Raw genomic sequence first — 18712 nt, 5'->3', positions numbered from 1 at the left:
AACTTTAACCGTTCATGATCATTAAGCAAGAATCCATCATTCTTAACATAGGGTTTTCAAGAAAACCCGTCTCGAGTTCAAGAATTCAAGATTTTGGAAATCCTCTTCAAAGCCTAAGTCTTTAATTCAAGTTTTGGAGCGACTAAGGTATGTAGAGTTACTATCTACGTGTGGGAACATCATTGTTTCTTCCCCGCCGCCTCATAATCCATAAATTATGATTCTCTACTAAAACTAGGGTTTCTATACATGCTCATGATAACCCTAGGTCCATGTCCATGATTATATTATGTATGAATTGTTATAATTATATTATTGAGTTCTTAATATTTCTTTATGATTATTGAGAATCCGTAAGTAATCCATAAAAACCCATATCTTGCATTCCATGAGTTCTTGCGTAAATGTTTTTAAACAAAAATGCTTATTTCATGAATATCCTACATGTCTACAAGTTTTCATGCAATTGTATTTTATAACTATGTTCATGCCATGACTCGAATACCGCGTGCTAAATACAAGTTATTTCATGAAGCCATGTTTACAAGTTATTTCATGAAACCATGTTTACAAGTTATTTCGTGAAATCATGATTACAAGACAAGTACAAGTTAATTCACGAAAATCATGGGCTTCTTAGCCAACTATATTATGTTCGTGTTTTTGGGAGTTGCACGAATTACGAGAAGGCTCGGATAGCACCGAAACTACGTAGCGAAAGCGTAGGACAGGATCGCTCGCTTCGATTAGGACGATACCTTAATTTTACGAATGGATCCGTCGGGCACATTACCACCTCGTACACGGCAAGGTATGGGGGCTACGCTGATCGACAGTGCGGACTCACGTACCCACGTGGTGATATCACATGGTCGGTTTATGAAATGCTCTCCTACTTATCATGATTTACGTATGTTATATATATATATATATATATATATATATATATATATATATGTATTCATGCTCATACTCATGTTCGTATCCGAGTTTTCGGTTTCGGTTCTTATCATGTTATCCCATGTCCCATGTTATTTCATTCGATTCTTTCATATTTAGTAGATTCGATCGTGCCGACGTCCCCCTTTCATTGCCGGGGCTTGCATTTCACGATGCGGGTAAATTTACGGGACGACGTATCGCTCGGTCAAAAGAGGGACGGCACTCTCGTGTCGAGCTTATTGGTGAGCCCCGTCTCATTCGGGTTTAGTCAACTCTTTGTTTTATAATTAGTCATGCGTCTAAGGTATCGGGGGCATGTCCCAATACACACGTATTTTACGGTCGGACTCGTGATAGAGGTTTCATGACTGACAAGTCGATTATGTTATGTCGACTTTCGAGTCGTATAGCCATTTTTGGCTCATTCATATTATTTCCGCACTCATGTTTAAACAAGTAATTTTATTAAGTATTATGACGTATTACGTTTATAAAGGCTCATCATGCATTCACGTTATATTACGCTTTCGTGTTATGTCTCGTGATGATTGACAAGCATGTGGTTCGCTCGGTCGCATGCGGTAAGGCACCGAGTGCGTGTTTCGCCTGCCATGGTTCGGGGCGTGACACCACCTTCGCCCTACCACCTACCCCCATACCCAAATACCCCACTCCTCTGCCACCCACCCCTACCAGCTTAAACACCACCCACTACCCCTCACCATCGCCCACCCCCACCCCACAACTACTCACCCCGCCCTACCACCCACTACCCCCGACCTCGTCCCGCGACCACCCGCCCTTCACCGCCCTACCCACTACCTCTTACCACCACCCAACCCCGTTCCCGTAACGGTCGCCCCCACGCCTACCACCTACTACTCCTCACCCTTATCCCAAAACGACCCACCTTACACCATCACCCCTCCTCCCCACCCATTACCCCTCACCACCACCCAACCCTATTCCCACAACCACTCACCCCCACCCTACTTCCCACCCTCTTCCCACAACCACCCACCTCACATCACCCACCCCTCCACCACCCCTATTTACTACCTCGCTTATTTTTTAAATTTCCTATTTTATTCTTCTTTATACTAGTTTTATATATATATATAAACTAATTTCTAATTAACAATTAAGGGTATTTTAGTAATCTTACGGTTATTATATAGTACCATAGAGTGAAACTAAACAATGCAAATGTAAGTAAACCACAATAAACGATACAGTCTATCCAAACATTGTGTTTATTAATACAATACAATACAATACAACACAACATCGCACTGTACCATACCATACTGTATATTAATGAACCACGGGAAACAACCATCCAAACAGAGGGTTAGTGGAAAACCCAATGGCTCATTAACTTGCCACCGTTTAAGCAAACCCGCTTCATAAATCAAAGGAGATGAACAAATCAATAGTCGCTGACAAATTTTCCCATTTAACTTCAAAGATTCCTGCCAAACAGCCTCTTCATGAATCAAAGGAGAAGCAGAATTTTCTCTGGTTTCTTATCCCTGCGAAAGTAACGTCTTTCATTACAGACTTTGGGAGTTGCATACACTGAAAGGTCACGTCGAATATATTGTGGAGTTGAAGGGTCTCGCCATAGAGACAGTTCGACAGGCATACATTGTTTGCGAAGAGTATGTGAACATTTTTTTATACAAAGCAAATTCATTGCCTGTTGATTTTTTACAGAAAGTGGACTTTTATTGTTCCGAAGTCCTTAATGAAGGAGTCGAAGCAGAGATTCTGCCGAAGCTTCTCACTTATACCCTTATTGCATATTTTGGTACGTCGCCTTAGAGACAAATTATGATTCTTCCAATATATATATGTTGGTTGAAAATCTGTGATTATTTTACTTAGTTTTTCCATGGGCACGTCAGTATGATTTTATTGCCTCTTGTGTTGCTAACGAAGATTATTGCTCTTTTATTATGTAAGTTTTGATATTTTCGATTTAGATAGTGTCGATTTACTTGACAATTTTCAAATTTTAATTCTTTTGTGACTAGACATCATAGCTTCTTGGTAACACTGTTCTCTTTTTTATGAACTCGGAGAATTTGGCACTACACTATATCATTAGCAATGATAGGGTTGTTTCAGAAATGAATAAAGTCTGTCTTTGTCCTCCTATCTCAAACATCAAATAACTTTCCGGGGGGATGCGTAGGTGGTGGATGATATTTTTGAAAGCGTGACAGTCTTAGACCGACTTTTTTATAAATAACTGCTTATGCTCTTCTCATACCAAATATAGAAGAATATATTTATGTTACTTTGAAGTTTTGTGCGCAAACTGAAGCATCAGCTTGTGTTTAATTGCCAATAGCTACCACATAAGGTTTAGTTTATGCTCCGTTAGATGTCCTATTCCTTGAACACGAACATGTGTGTTTATCTTTTAGGCATCCTTCAGTTCTAGCATAGTATTATTTTTATTGATGACAATTGCAGGCATTTGAAATTATTAAAAATAGAATTTTCAAGATCATTGTTTGGTTCTCCAATTGACTCTTGAATAATGAGTTTCTTTACATAATTTTCTAGGATATTATTTGGTACTGCTTAGAACTTTCCTTTACATCTCTGTGGATAAAAGAACAGGATGCATATGTGAACGATTGCATATTCGAGGTGTATGAGCAATAGGCATGGTGGATATGCAGGATATTATGGTTTTAATGAATTTGGGATGAGGCAATTCAAGGAGTATGATGAGAGGGTGCTTGTGGAGATTTACAAGTCCAAGGTTATGGCACAGGGACAGTTAGTTCCCCGCGATGCTATTGCTGCTACAAATTTGGCTCTGAAATTACGCGCCACGGTAATTAATCCCAGCAGAAGGGGTACTTACTATCCATGAATCCATAAATTTTTGTTTGTTTGGTTGGTTTTTGTTGATTTCCCTTAATGAATAGGCTAGCTTTATCTCTCAATTTCCTTACTGATATCTCCAAATATTGTGCAGCAACCGCTAGAACAAACATCTTTTCAATGCCAACATAGAGGGAAAGAAGAAGAGGTGAACTGCTCTAATAAAGGTAATGGGTCCATAATGGGGCAGGTATATTAACATTCCAATGACACAAAAGAGTGATGCCCATATAGCAGGTCCAAGTAATTAAACTCTTAAATGTATTTTATACATATAACGAGACTATCCTGTCCCTAAACAGCTGATGTTTAAACTCAACATGGCTGCTGTTTCTTCTACTAATACAATATAGATACGCTAATGAAAGTAAAAAGACTTCTACCTCATAGTTCAATTGAGCATGTAGGTTATATTTCACTCTTTTCATTATGCAACCATATTATTAAGCATTGAGTTATTGTTAACTGATGTGAGCTCAAGATCATACATGTCATAGTTCAAGAAGTTATTAACAGCTGCTGCAATCAGAGTTGATTTACCGTAAAGAATATAGCTGCGCTTCCATGCCTTACCAACCTTGGAATAATAGTCCTTCCTCATGCAGAAAAACAGTGAGATCGTTGATTATTCCTCCTCCTTCTTAGGGTCCATATCCAGGTATTCAATGTTGCAGGATGCTCGAAATTGATGTGGTTCCACATGCCATACCAATACGAATACACCAATTATTCCCATTGTCATTAGAGTAAATCCTATGTCTCTTATTCTTGAACTCAATGGCCTTGCCTTCTTCCAGCACATGCCTCGGGTATTGTCCAGTGACCACGTCTATATATTGTTGATTGAAAGTCAGCGTGTAACATTTCTTTTCAATCAGAAGTTGGAATGGCTGCGCCCTATAGAATCACCAGGCAATGTTTCCTTGTAAGAGTGCTACCCGAGTTTGGCACCTTGAAATCATCAATGACCTCTTCTCCTTCATCCAAGCTAACAGACTTGCTCTTCTTGAATTAGTACTATTTTGCGTTTTTTTTTTTTTAATGAAAGAAAAACAATGAGGGAATTGACAAGGACTCTCCGAATTTTTGTTCGGGACACATCTTTTGGTGGGGTAATATTACAAATTTACAATATTGATTCACAGGGGATTCGGAAGTGAGCCAGTGATGTTGTAACAATAATATATATAGATAGATATCTACATCGGCTGTTTACAAATCATACTAATTCATCATGTTTAAGTTTACTAGGGTGAGAATACATTACTTAACCATGATCAAGTAAGACAAGTGTAGCTTGAAATTAAAATTACACAAAAAAAAAAAAGAAAAAAAAAAAAAAAAAAAAAAAGAAAAATACAAATTTGCATCGTGTTTTGATTGATTTTCTTTCTAATGTAGTCTTACAATATATATGTAGTTTCACTTTTCGTATTATGAAAATTTTATTTTTTAGCTCAATTTTGTCAGTTCAGGTGTTGACTGTGCGAAGCAAGACAAATTGACTAGTATAGAGTATAGTATTGGGAAACTCCTATAGCTAAAGTTAAATTACTGAAATATTCATGAAAAGTTAAACGACCATTTTATCCTTTTCTTGAATCCTAATCCTACGATATTCTTGTACCAAAAAGGTAAATTTAGCTCCGAATCTCTCTATTATATTTTTCTAATCTTTTTTTGGGGATTTTCCTTCATTTATTATATTTTTCTATATCAGAGCAATTACGTGCTTCTTAATTAGAACTGTTACAGCAGTTTTGGGAACTTTTAATAGATTTTGAACATTATTAAACGTGAACCAATAGGAGTTTGATATTCCAACTTGGTTTCTGTTGATTCTTTTTTTTTTTTTAAATGCAGTGAACAATTTCTCAGGTATAATTTTTCGGACTTCTTTGTTTGCAGATTTGTCTTTATATAGAAGAGTCTGCTCACTTTCTTAAAAAAGGTTTTATATGTGATAACGATATAGTTTCTTTTGTTTCATTCACACACATATTCTTTTATAAACACGTGACAATAACACTTAATTATGTATCGGATTTTTTTAGGGTTGTGCCAAGCACAGATAAGTATATGCTTAATGTTCAAGATTTTATATTTTTAAGTTGAATTTATCTAACATATTCATATTTTTAACCCCAAAATGTGTTGAAGCTGGAAGTTTTTGTTGCAGGTGTAAGGAGTGATGCTAAAGCTTTGTCATATCGAGTTGAGGATGCAGTAGGTGAAGCGACTGAGAATAAATATCCTTGACATGCAATGAGATAGTCTATGTATTGATGTGTATTCTTTAATCAATCTTCTCTTCAGTTTCTTAAATTGAAAAGAAATTTCAAGAAATATTGTACTCTAATGATTGTTGTGTTCTTATAATAGCCAATTACATTAAAATTTTAAATTCCTGTATTAGAGTGAGATAGATTTTTGTATAATCTATTTATTTAGTTCCATGTGTGAAAATATGCTTTGTTGAAACTCGACCCTCCTCTCTTAGTTGCTTTCGCACGATGCAGAATTTTATGAGATATGAATTTTCACTAAAGTAAAAACCAATTAGGGAGTAGGGGTCTAAATGGTCATTAAAATGGAAATGCAACAGACTTAGCAAGGAAATTGTCAACCTGGATATTTAATATATTAGAAGAATTGCTACTCATTAGTTATATGATTTAATATTTATACTATTTAAAAGAGTATGTACAATTTGATATGAGATCCACTTGTAACGCACGTGTTCAGAAACCAGTAATATATAAAATTCACTATTACACATACGGGTGAAACGTCAAAGTTGTGTAGTTAGAAATATATAAAATTCACTACTACACATACGGGTGCACACGTCAAAGTATGAAGAGATTCAACTGTGAAAAATCGATCCGAGACCAATTGAAATTTAATTGTATCAAAATATTCGAGTATGAGAATATGTAACTCTGCAATATCTAATTCTAAAGGATGCTATATGGTCTGATTTGGGCACAACCACAGTCATATTTCTTTTCAAAATGTTAATCTGTTTGAAATATTAAAATTTCTCAGTGATGAGTTCCTTTATAGCTCATTCTGTAACTGACCTATTATGAATTTGAACAGAAAAAATACTAGCTATTGTTTTTTTCAACAGATAGCACAACATTTAAGAAAAAAACATACTTCGCCTTGAAATCTTACAGTTGGCGGCCTGTGAAGTAAAAGAATTAACTAGAGTAGAATTTTTATGATTGTCAAAGCATCTTTGTGAATCTGTAATGTTTGCAGATATAAAGGTCCCAAAACAGGGGAAATAAGTGAGGGGGGTTTCCAATTTCTAACCCGCTCAAGAAAAAAGAGGTAAAACGAAAGCGTCTTTCCAAAAAGAATCCTCACATTGAACTGCAAAAAGATTTTCATCAACATCTAATGTTAGAAAAATAGGTAAACATAGTCGAAGAAGAAATGGCTTTGAGGCGTGGAAGAATCGACTTTCCTTAAAAAGATATTACTCATATACAGATTGGTGAAAATACAAGCAACTTCCTTCAGAATACAATAAAGCCATGATTATACCTGCAAATTTTTTTATATTTTACTTCAAGAGTGTCCTTATATTTATAGAATTTGAGAGATGACTTTTCAGAATAGTCATGTCCTTTCACGAATAGATGTGTCTATTCAATTTAAGACCTCTTATATTACAAACTATCTAACATCTAATACCTAAAGGCTGATATATATGGTCTGAATTTAGGCACCACCAGAACCATATTTCTTTCTCCGAAAAAATGATCAGCTGAAGCTTGTTATATCCAACCAACACACCAGCACCGCAACGGCACGAAGGATGTTGGCAGCAAGCGATCACCATACACACACACACATACATATATACTTATAAATTCTTAAAATAAGAAATACCCACATGAGAAATAACTCAACAGCTCATTCAAACCTTAAGATGCACCTACAGTTTACAAACTTTTACAGGGCGCTACAAAGTGCTTATCAGTATTCAATATTTTTTTAACCACACTAATGGCAGAATCTTTCCAACACGTGACCTTTTTCTAGAAGAAGACTAGAAGAAGAAAAGACTCAAAAAAGACTTTGCGGAATTGTGCATCTTTTACCCCAACTATTGACGGATGGCACACTTGGGCTATTTTTCAAAGTTCAATGGCATATTTAGATCTTTTTCTTTTATAAATATCACCTAAAAGTGTTTTTCAGCACTTAATACTTATTAGCAATTTTTAATCAATCCTAAACGGACCCCATATTTACACTGTCTCTGAAAGTGGTTGCTTTTTCCATGCACGTTACTTTTCCACAAGTAGAAAGATTTCCACAACTTTAAACTTGACCAATTAGTAATTGCCAAACACATTTGAATTGTTAGTCTTTACTTTTGCATGGAAAGTGCAACATTGACTCATTGACTCCTCAGTCGTTCTAATTCCATGCCATATTTCACAAGCTAAAAAATATTTATTTATATATACGTGCCATTGACTGGCAAGACTTGTGATGAATCTCTACAATATATATATATATATATATATATATATATATATATATATATATATATATATATATATATATAACGTGCTTTTTAAGTTCAAGTTAAAAAATAATTTTCAGATGTTACAAAAGTAATTTTTTTCTCATAAAAATATGATGATGGTTTTAACAAAAATACCACTCCAAAAGTAAAGTGCTTTCAAAATATATTTTGGAAGCTTGAAAATAATTTTCATTTTAGACTTTTTCACTCCCCTTAAAAAATATTAATGAAATTTTTTCTACTTTGCAAATTTAAATTCGACTACTAGCAGGGCCGGTTCCATGCCTAGGAAAGTAAGGCATATGCCCTAGGCCCCCAATTTTTACCAAGAATTATGTGTTAGTTTTTTCTAAAAGAATATTAATTACTCATATATATATATATATATATATATTTTATATATATATATATATATATATTATATATATATTAACCTTTTATATATATAAAGAACCCAAGAAAATGTTGTTTTGCCTTCTTACATTCAATGTAAAATTCCTCATATTATTTTATTCTCTTTAACTCTTTTTAACACTCTATTTCTTCAAACATTTGATAAGTTGGAGTAATACTCTATTAAAAGTAATTTCGAAAAGTGTTAGAACAAAGTGAATTGAAAATTCTTTTTGTTTCTTCTTAGGTTTTCAAGCATCTTGGCCAACAAACATATTCAAGTGTGGGTATACCAAAGTATTTTTCCTTTTAATTTAGATTTTATGATTCTAAATCTATTCTTTTTTAAAATACCAATTTATGTGTATAGAATCATGACCAAACAAGTTATTAATTGCCTCAACGAAGGATGTTTTTCAACAATGAAAAAAAAATATTCGAAGAAATCATTTATAAGAAAATTATTAAGTAATAATTTTGCATCTAATAAAAGTTAGAAAAATAATTTCAAATACAATATTTCGTTTAGGTTTTAGGTATAGTTAAAGTTTGCTTTAAAATTAATAAACTGATTACTAGTACTCGAATTAGTTTGAAAGCCGTAAATTACTTAATGATAAGAGTAAAATGGAAAAAAAAAAAATCTCGATTTGCTAGAGTGAAAAAGTAAAAGGCAAATAATCTTTTAGTATGTTTGATTAAGTAAAAGAGAACGGAAGAAATACTACTTTTATTTGCCAAGTGGTGCATATATATTGTGACACAAATCCCACTCATTTAAATGTGGATGGTGCTTTCATATCAAAGTGCATGGACAGGTCATCGTTCTTAATTCAAGATTTAAGTGCTTAACATCTTATCCTGTTGGAAAAAAGAAAACATTCTTAATTATCCCGTGGGACAACTATCTAAGCAAAAAGATACTGTCATACATTTCAACAGAGATTTACAAGATTTGAAAATAATCAAAAAAACAAAATCAAGTGAAGGAGATGATTTTTATTAAAAGCAGCTTATTTTACAGCAAAACTACGACAATTAGTGATTGTGTTTTTTGTGATTCACGTAGAATATGGAAAGAAAAAGCAAAAAGAAAAAAAAGATAAAGAAAAGAAAAATCACTACGGGGTTTTTTTTTAATTTACTTGGATTAGTGGCTACGGACTAGGGCGGAACCACAATTTTTTTATTTATTCTCTTCTTTCAATACTGACAACACTCTAAAAATTTTGAGTACATTTTGTATGTTAAATGGTTAAACAATAAAGACTGGAAAATAAATACATTCAATTATCCTTTTTTTTTTTTGGTTGAACTTAAAAAAAAAAAAAATTAAAGAAAGGAGTACTATATGATGCAGCAGTCTTGGTTTAATCTACAGAGACCTAAAAATCTTTAGCTTAAACTAATTCCGTAATATTATATTCCAAAGTGAACTTTTTAAGATGCTTTATCTTTCTTTCTAAATCATCAAGAAATTTCGCAGGATCTTTAGGAAGTCCCCTATTTAAAATCGTCCTATATAAATCGCTAAGATTTTAATTAGCAACTAACACAGAGCTTAGCATTCTTGATATCTTCTCTAATACAAACTTTTTATATCCTTTTGACAAACATGACGGTTCCCAAGAAAATTTCTTTGTTTCAGTTTTTCACCCTTTTATATCTAGTCTTTACAGTTACTTTTGCTTCCACAGAGGAAGCAACAACCCTCCTGAAATGGAAAGCAACTTTCAATAACCAGAATAATTCCTTATTGGCTTCATGGAGACAAAGTTCTAATGCATGCAAGGACTGGTACGGAGTTATATGCTTTAATGGTAGGATAAACAGGTTGAATATTACAAATGCTAGTGTCATTGGTACACTCTATGATTTTCCATTTTCATCTCTCCCTTTTCTTGAGTATCTTGATCTTAGCATGAACAATTTCTCTGGCACTATCCCACTTGAAATTGGTAAACTCACTAATCTTGTGTATCTTGCCTTGCACACCAATCAGATTTCAGGCACAATACCACCACAAATCGGCTCACAAGCCAAGCTTCAGATCCTCCGCCTATTTGACAACCATTTAAGTGGTACCATTCCAAGAGAAATAGGTAACCTAAGGTCTCTTACTAAGCTATCTTTGGGTACTAACTTTCTTAATGGTTCTATTCCTGCTTCATTGGGGAACTTGACCAGCTTGTCTTTTTTGTATCTTTATGAAAATCACCTTTCTGGCTCCATTCCTGAAGAAATAGGTTACCTAAGGTCTCTTAATCAGCTATCTTTGTGGAATAACTCTCTTAATGGTTCTATTCCTGCTTCCTTTGGCAATCTGAACAGCTTGTCTATTTTGGATCTTTATGGAAATCACCTTTCTGGCTCCATTCCTAAAGAAATAGGTTAGCTAAGGTCTCTTGCTAAGCTATCTTTTGGTACTAACTTTCTTAATGGTTCTATTCCTACTTCATTAGGGAACTTGACCAGCTTGTGTTTTTTGTATCTTCATAAGAATCAATTTTCTGGTTCCATTCCTGAAGAAATAGGTTACCTAAGGTCTCTTACTGAGCTACATTTGTGGAATAACTCTCTTAATGATCCTATTCCTGCTTCATTGGAGAACTTGACCAGCTTGTCTGTTTTGGATCTTTATCAGAATCAACTTTCTGGCTCCATTCCTCCAGAAATAAGTAACCTAAGGTCTTTTACTAAGCTATTTTTTGGTACTAACTTTCTTAATGGTTCTATTCCTACTTCATTGGGGAACTTGACTAGCTTGGGTTTTTTGTATCTTCATAAAAATCAACTTTCTGGCTCAATTCCTGAAGAAATAGGTTACCTAAGGTCTCTTACTGAGCTACTTTTGTGGAATAACTCTCTTAATGGTTCTATTCCTGCTTCATTGGGGAACTTGACCAGCTTGTCTGTTTTGGATCTTTATCAGAATCAACTTTCTGGCTCCATTCCCGAAGAAATAGGTTACCTAAGGTCTCTTACTGAGCTAGCTTTGTCGAATAACTCTCTTAATGGTTCTATTCCTGCTTCATTGGGGAATTTGAAGCTTGTACTTGTCAATTTTGGATCTTTCTAGCAATCATTTACCTAAGGATCCATTAATAACTCTCTTCCTTTGGAAATTTGAGAAAAATACAATATATATTTCTCCATACTAACAATCTCCGGGAAATTCCTTCGTCTATATGCAATTTGACATCACTAGAACTGTTGTATCTCACAAACAACAACTTTAAGGGAAAAATTGCGCAATGTTTGGGTAATATTAGTGGCCTTCTTCTTATGAAGATGTCACAAAATAATCTTAGTGGAGAGATCCCTTCATCTATTTGCAATTTAGCATCACTGCGAATTCTAGATTTGGGTAGAAACAGTGTGAAGGGACCAATTCCGCAATGTTTTGGCAACATGAGTCATCTTGAGGTTTTTGATATGCACCGCAACAATCTTTGTGGGACTCTTCCTCCGACCTTTAGAATTGGAAGTGTACTCAAAAGCATCAACTTGCAGAGTAATGAACTAAGGAGAAATCTCCCCATATTTTGGCCAGAGTTGCAAGTTCTTAAAAAGTTGCAAGTTCTTAATTTAGGAGACAATTACCTCGTTGACACATTCCCATGTGGTTGAAAACTCTTCAAAGACGCAAGTTTTAAGTCTTGAGATCGAATAAATTGCATGGATCCATTAGAACTTGGGGAATGAAACCATGTTTTCCCGAGCTTCGGATCATAGATCTCTCTTACAATGCCTTCTCAGGCTACTTACCGATGAGTTTGTTTCAACATTTGAAAGCCATGAGGACAATTGATCAAACAATGATGGAACCAAGATATCTTGGAGAAGCAAATTACGATGATTCTGTAACTATTGCATCCAAAGGATTGGAGCTTGAACTTGTTAGAATTTTGATTGTTTATACAACTATTGATCTTTCAAGCAACAGATTTGAAGGACAAATTCCAAGTATTATGGGAGATCTTATTGCGCTTCGGGTGCTGAATTTGTCTCATAATGTATTGCAAGGTCATATACCACCATCACTTGGAAACTTATCTTTGGTTGAATCTTTGGATCTTTCGTTTAACCTTGACTTTAGGAGAGATACCAGAACAACTTGCTTCTCTTTCTTCTCTTGAAGTCTTAAATTTCTCCTACAATCATCTTCAAGGATGCATCCCTCAAGGACCTCAATTTCATACATTTGAGAGCAATTCATATGAAGGTAATGATGAATTACGTGGATTCCCGTTTCAAAAGGTTGTGTGGTAGTGATTTTGGTGGAGACAAATTATACCAATTATGCGGTAGATGATCAAGAAAGCAATTGAATTTTCAATGATTTTGGAAAGCTGCTCTTATGGGATATGGAAGTGGACTATGTATTGGATTATCCATAATATATTTCATGATTTCGGCTTTGGAAATCTAAAATGGCTTGCAAGAATCATTGTGGGCTTTGGAACACAAAATGATTATGCGAAAGAGAAATAAGCAGCGGCGTCAAAGGAATCACAGAAGAAGAAATAATCCCCTATAGCCAAGTTGCCAGTCGAGCAAAATTTGATTTCAGAACTTCAGGTATTCAAGTTAATATCTACCTTTGATCTTTTATTTCCATAATTTTAAATTGCTCCATCAAACTTAACTTTCTTTGTGTAGAAATAAAGTAAGACTTAACTTTTCTTTGTGTAAAATAAAAATCAATGCGTAAATAAATGATTCGAACATGCGAGTGCTTGGAGGAGCATTTGGTGGAATATCAGATGTTGCAGCCTATGATGCTGGATTTGATTAGTTTCTATTTACTTTTATAAGTAAGTTTTTTTTATTTTTTTTTATTTTTTTATTATTAACTTGGGAGAGTAATATTATAACTTTTGATGATATCAAGTTATGTAACATTTTCATCTATTCAATGAAGTGTATGCATTTCTTGTTTCATTGTGTAAAGTTGGATCCCTAGCAACTTACTGTATAATTAACAAATTTATGCAGTGTATTTGTAACGACCCGTTTGGCCATTACGGCACTTTTGACCTTGTTGACCTTTTTCCGAGCTTCATTAGCTTATATTAGACTTACGGGGACGGGTGGTACAATTTTCGAGGTCATCAGACGAATATTAGATTGGTTCTTGTGATAATAAGCCTTAAAGTAAAAGATGTTTGACCCAAGGTTGAATTTTGGGTAAACAGACATTTTTTAGAAATTCATCAATTCCGAGAAGTCCGAATGGTCACTTTTGACTTGTCGGTATATTTAGTTCGCTTCCCAATGCATTAGAATGCGTTTTGGGACTTGGGTTGGAAAGTTGGTTTTGGGGTATTGGGGGTTAACTTGGTCAACAAGACCCCCATTGGGAAATACGAGCCCGCGGGTGAGTTTGTAGCGCATTTTCATGTGTGTTTGCACGTTTGTGTTGTATCTGTGGGCCCTCGAGTGATAGTCGGATTTCAGGTTGAGATTTGTGATGTTAAGTAGAAATCTCGCGTCTAGTGCATCGCCATGGTGACACCAGGACCGCGGCAGCGGTATCGCCACGGCGATGGCCCTGCCGCTATAGCGGTGTAGTGCGAATGTGAGTGACCGCCAGGGCGGTCATGTCACCGCTGCGCTGCAGCGGTTCCAGTGGTAATTTTTGCGGACCATTTGCTTAGCGGTCGGCGGGGACTTAAATGCCTTAAATCCTTTTTCAAACCCTATCACTTCTCATTCATTACCCTAGGTTCTAGAGCTATCTTGGGAGTAAAACAAGAGATTCTGAGGCACTTCTTTATTGGGGTAAGTTAACCTAACCCTATTCTTCATTTATGATTCATAATCCACCTTAGAAACTCCTTAATTCATGCTAGAGTCTTCCTATAACATAAGGATTAAAGAGGGTTCTTGGGGTTTCTTTCTTGAATTAACTTTTGATTGTCAAACCTTGATTTGTTGATGGAATAAGCTTGTATTATTATGGAATTGTTGGGTAATAGCTTTATAAACACATTTCCTTCTTTATTAGTAACCAATTGATGAATTTGAGAACTAGGGTTTATACCCAAAATTGGGGGTTTCTCTTTAAATATGATTTTAGCTTAATATTGAGTTGTTTTGGGAATTGATTAGTGGGTTTTGATCACTTAGACTTGAATTGCATGTTTCACTTTTGAATTTTCCGTTTTGCCCTGATGGGCCCGTTTCCCCAAATCCCGTAGGCTTAAGTTGACCGAATTGAAAGCCTAGCAATATGAGTACCGTTCTTCATAATTTCTAATGTAGATTACGTTATAAATAGACCTTGAGTATTTGGAGGCATTGAGGAAGGGCAAGGCACTCGCGTAATTATTTGGGATTCCTGTTCGGCACTCCAGGTAAGTTATGGCTTACCTTTTTGGTTAGACTCCGGTTAGCGACTCGTAGTAGTACTAGGGAATTGTTGCAGACATCATGTGAACCTTCGGGTATGAAGTTTGGGATGGAATTCTTAGGCTGGTACTGTTGTGTGACTTGTGTGTTCGGGCACGTGTCCTGTAGAATCCCTAGGTTATGCTTGGCTTTTCTTATGCAAATTGGTGGTTTCTTTGTATTATGGGAGACTGGTTGGAAGGAATGGATTCATGTGATACTTATACTATGATGGTTGTCCTTATATGAATCAATTGGAATCCATATGTTATTCATGATATTCTCATTGCATGACATACTTCTCATATTCATGATATATATGTCTTGATCTTGATATCGGAAGATGGTGATGTCGGAGGTAAGTATGATTCATGTGACATTACTATAAATTGTGCAACCATCTATATGTTGTGTGATAAGGAGTGGTTAGCGATGATATTGGATGGAGGAGTCATTCTAGGCTGTGTGATACGAATGACGGTACATGGACTTAGCGGTCCCCCATGGGTCGTGACTGTCGAGAGGTGGACGTCGTCCTCCCGAAGCATGTGTGTATCATTGCATTGCATTCCATTTGCATACACATTATACGTTCTTATTGTCATTTGGATTGAAATTAATCTTCGATGATATTTGAGTTGTTGGGCGATTAATGGTTATGTTTCGATTGTGAAATGCTTGGCTCATCGTTTGGTAATTGATTGCACTACTTGGACTTGATTTACTTGTACTTGTCTGTGAGCATGATTATATTTCCATTTCCTTGTTTGCATGCATGATCTAACTGTTGTCGGCCTATGATGCTTACTCAGTACCGTGTTTCGTACTGATGCTACCTTGTTGTACTCTTTTTATGGGTGCAGAGTTCGCTGTTGGGGAAACTTTGAGCTACTGATGATCCATGCAGGCCGAGACTCTATCTTCTTTATTGTCCCATTTCTACTTCGAGACAATATGTATTGAGATGATGTATTGGCTATTTAGACTTGTAGTAGTATTTAGTAGCTCTTGTATGACTTAGACCAGATTCATTGGGCATGTATTATTCCGCACTTATTATAATTATCTATGTCATACTTACTTATATTATGGTTGGGAGTGAATTTCATTATTTGTTTGGATGTTGGTTAATGGACGTTCGCCTACCGAGGTGGGAAAATGGTAGGTGCCCGCACGTTTCCAAGTTGGGGCGTGACAGTATTGAATGAAATGTATGGCATCATCTATTCTCTACCAACTCAAAAAGTGTTTCTGTTGATTGGAAACAAGATATTTAGACCAATAATTAATACTCACTTCAAAGAATAATCTAAGAAGGACTTCCATGCAATGGGGATAGAAAATAATGTTACCAAACGAAATCACATCAGCGGAACTACAAGGAGATGCAACTCTGCAAAATCCATCTCTTCAAATTTATCAAAAGATTCGAGTATGAGAATATGTAACCTCAGGCAGGTATAAAGTTCCAAAAAAATAAAAACACCCTTCAACAGGGAAATAATTGAGGAGGTTTCCAGGTTCTAACCCGTTCTAAAGTTTCACATTATTCAAAAAGAAAAAAGAGGAAAAATGTAAAACGTCTTTCCAAAAGAATCCTCACATTGCACTGCAAAAAGATTTTCATCAACACCTAAATCCTAAAGGATGCTATATATGTGACGAGCGCAAAACACAATATAAATTAAGCGCTTCACAAGTCAAAGATAGTATAGTTTAAGATCGTCTCCACAGGAATTGGTACAAATAATTACTCAAACGGAACTTTGCTCAGTATTATTCAGGAAATAAAAACTTGAGTTTGTTGTGGTTATAAACCACGATTATGACTACAACGTAATTAAAGACAATTGACAACGAAAGCAAAGGATACTATTAATATGAGAAGTAAGGGTAGATGCAAGATTTTAGCAATTAGCTTCGATTCATTTTATCATTATCCTCTAAGTTTTATTGAGTCTCTCGAATTCAATAAGTAATTAATTTACTCTAGAATCTAATAAACATCTTGTGATTATTTATACAGATTTCACAAATTAAACTAATGCAAGCCCTGAGAATGTTACTTATTATGGATAGAAATAGATCTTCAGACGACTTCACACGAATATCTTGACTCATAACCCAAGATAAATTATTCAAGAGTCTCTTTACGCAATAAAATCATTCAATCATGAGCTAAATCAGATTTATATTAAGATAATTCATAAAACACTTTCTCTTCCGATTACAGCATCCAAAAATATCTCAAAAATAAAATAAAACTATTATCCATGAGTTCAAGACTGATGAAAAGCCTGCGAACATATGCAAGAAAACATTAAGGGTTTAGTCTCAAGGAAAACATCTCTCGAATATTGTCCTCTCTTGGTTCAACCAATAATTCAAGAAGCTCTTTCGATTACTTAGAAGAATCACCAATTAATACCAAAGAAAATAATGCAAACATATTCAGCAAACTATTCCTCTTTCGATTAAATAAAATAGTAGATAGCAATTCAATTCAAAACCCTATTAACGAATTCAAGCAATAAAACAAGAATCGAATCTAAAAACGTCAATCAATATATCATGTCTTGTCAAAACCCTATAACAAAACTACTCCATAATAGAATAAAAGAACATAGAAGAAATAGAAGTAGAAAACATTACAACCGACAGTTAATCTAAACTTCCGTATTGAATCTAATCGTGATGGAAAGTAATGAATTCGGCCGTCAAATCCTCTTCTACGCGCCTCCAATGCCTCCTAGGTCAAAAGTCCTGACATAAACGTGTTTAGGGAGTATTTATTGGTGTAGGAAAAGGCCTAGACGAAATTAACCTTGTCCAAATAAAATAGGAAAAGTTGGATTTCCGAAATCGGTTGAGTTGGCCCGCGACGAGTTTGATTCTTCACTGATCCGTATGCTTTATTTTGAAAGTCCTCTCTCCATCGCGACCTGCTATTGCTTTTAAACTTTGAGGGTATTTTGGTCTCTTTGGTGTTGCCACGTAGACAAACATTAATAGCCAAATGTAATTTGGCCAACTGAATTCACGACTTCAACAATTTAATTGGCACCTTCGATGGCCAACCTTTCTGCCAATGACGCCACATAGACAAAATTAATTTGTCTTCCATTCTCAAGTCTGAAGGCAACCTCCTATATATTTGAATATTTTTTTTTCCTTTATTTGTTAATCAACTTCAACAATTTCTGCTAAATTTCTACCGTTTTATTCCTGCACATTAAAACACACGTAATAAGTGTAAAATATTAATATTCAAGCTGAAACACGATTAAAGTGTAGTAAATAAAAGGTGAATTGTAGCTAAAACTCCGTATTTATGGCCACTCATCAACATGATCTAAATTTAGGCACTACCAGAGCCGTACTTCTTTCCGAAAACGATCATCTGAAGCTTATCATAACCGGCCAACACACAAGCACCAGCAACGGCCCAAAGGATGTTAGCACCAGCTCCTTTGAAGAGAGATTTGGGACCCTCGTTCTTAAGAATATGGGAGAAAGCATCGAGTAAGCTCTTGT

At 35.2% G+C, this 18712-nt stretch overlaps 1 pseudogene; it reads left to right on the top strand.

The window, feature by feature from the left end:
• Positions 1 to 10371: 10371 nt before the first annotated feature.
• Positions 10372 to 13325, top strand: LOC132039280 (probable leucine-rich repeat receptor-like protein kinase At1g35710; annotated as a pseudogene).
• The last annotated feature ends 5387 nt before the right edge of the window (positions 13326 to 18712 follow it).

This window comes from Lycium ferocissimum, chromosome 12 (genome assembly GCF_029784015.1).
Source record: "Lycium ferocissimum isolate CSIRO_LF1 chromosome 12, AGI_CSIRO_Lferr_CH_V1, whole genome shotgun sequence".
NCBI classification, from domain to species: domain Eukaryota; kingdom Viridiplantae; phylum Streptophyta; class Magnoliopsida; order Solanales; family Solanaceae; genus Lycium; species Lycium ferocissimum.
The sequence above is the reverse complement of the archived record's forward strand: the minus strand, read 5'-3'. Positions and strand labels throughout refer to the sequence as shown.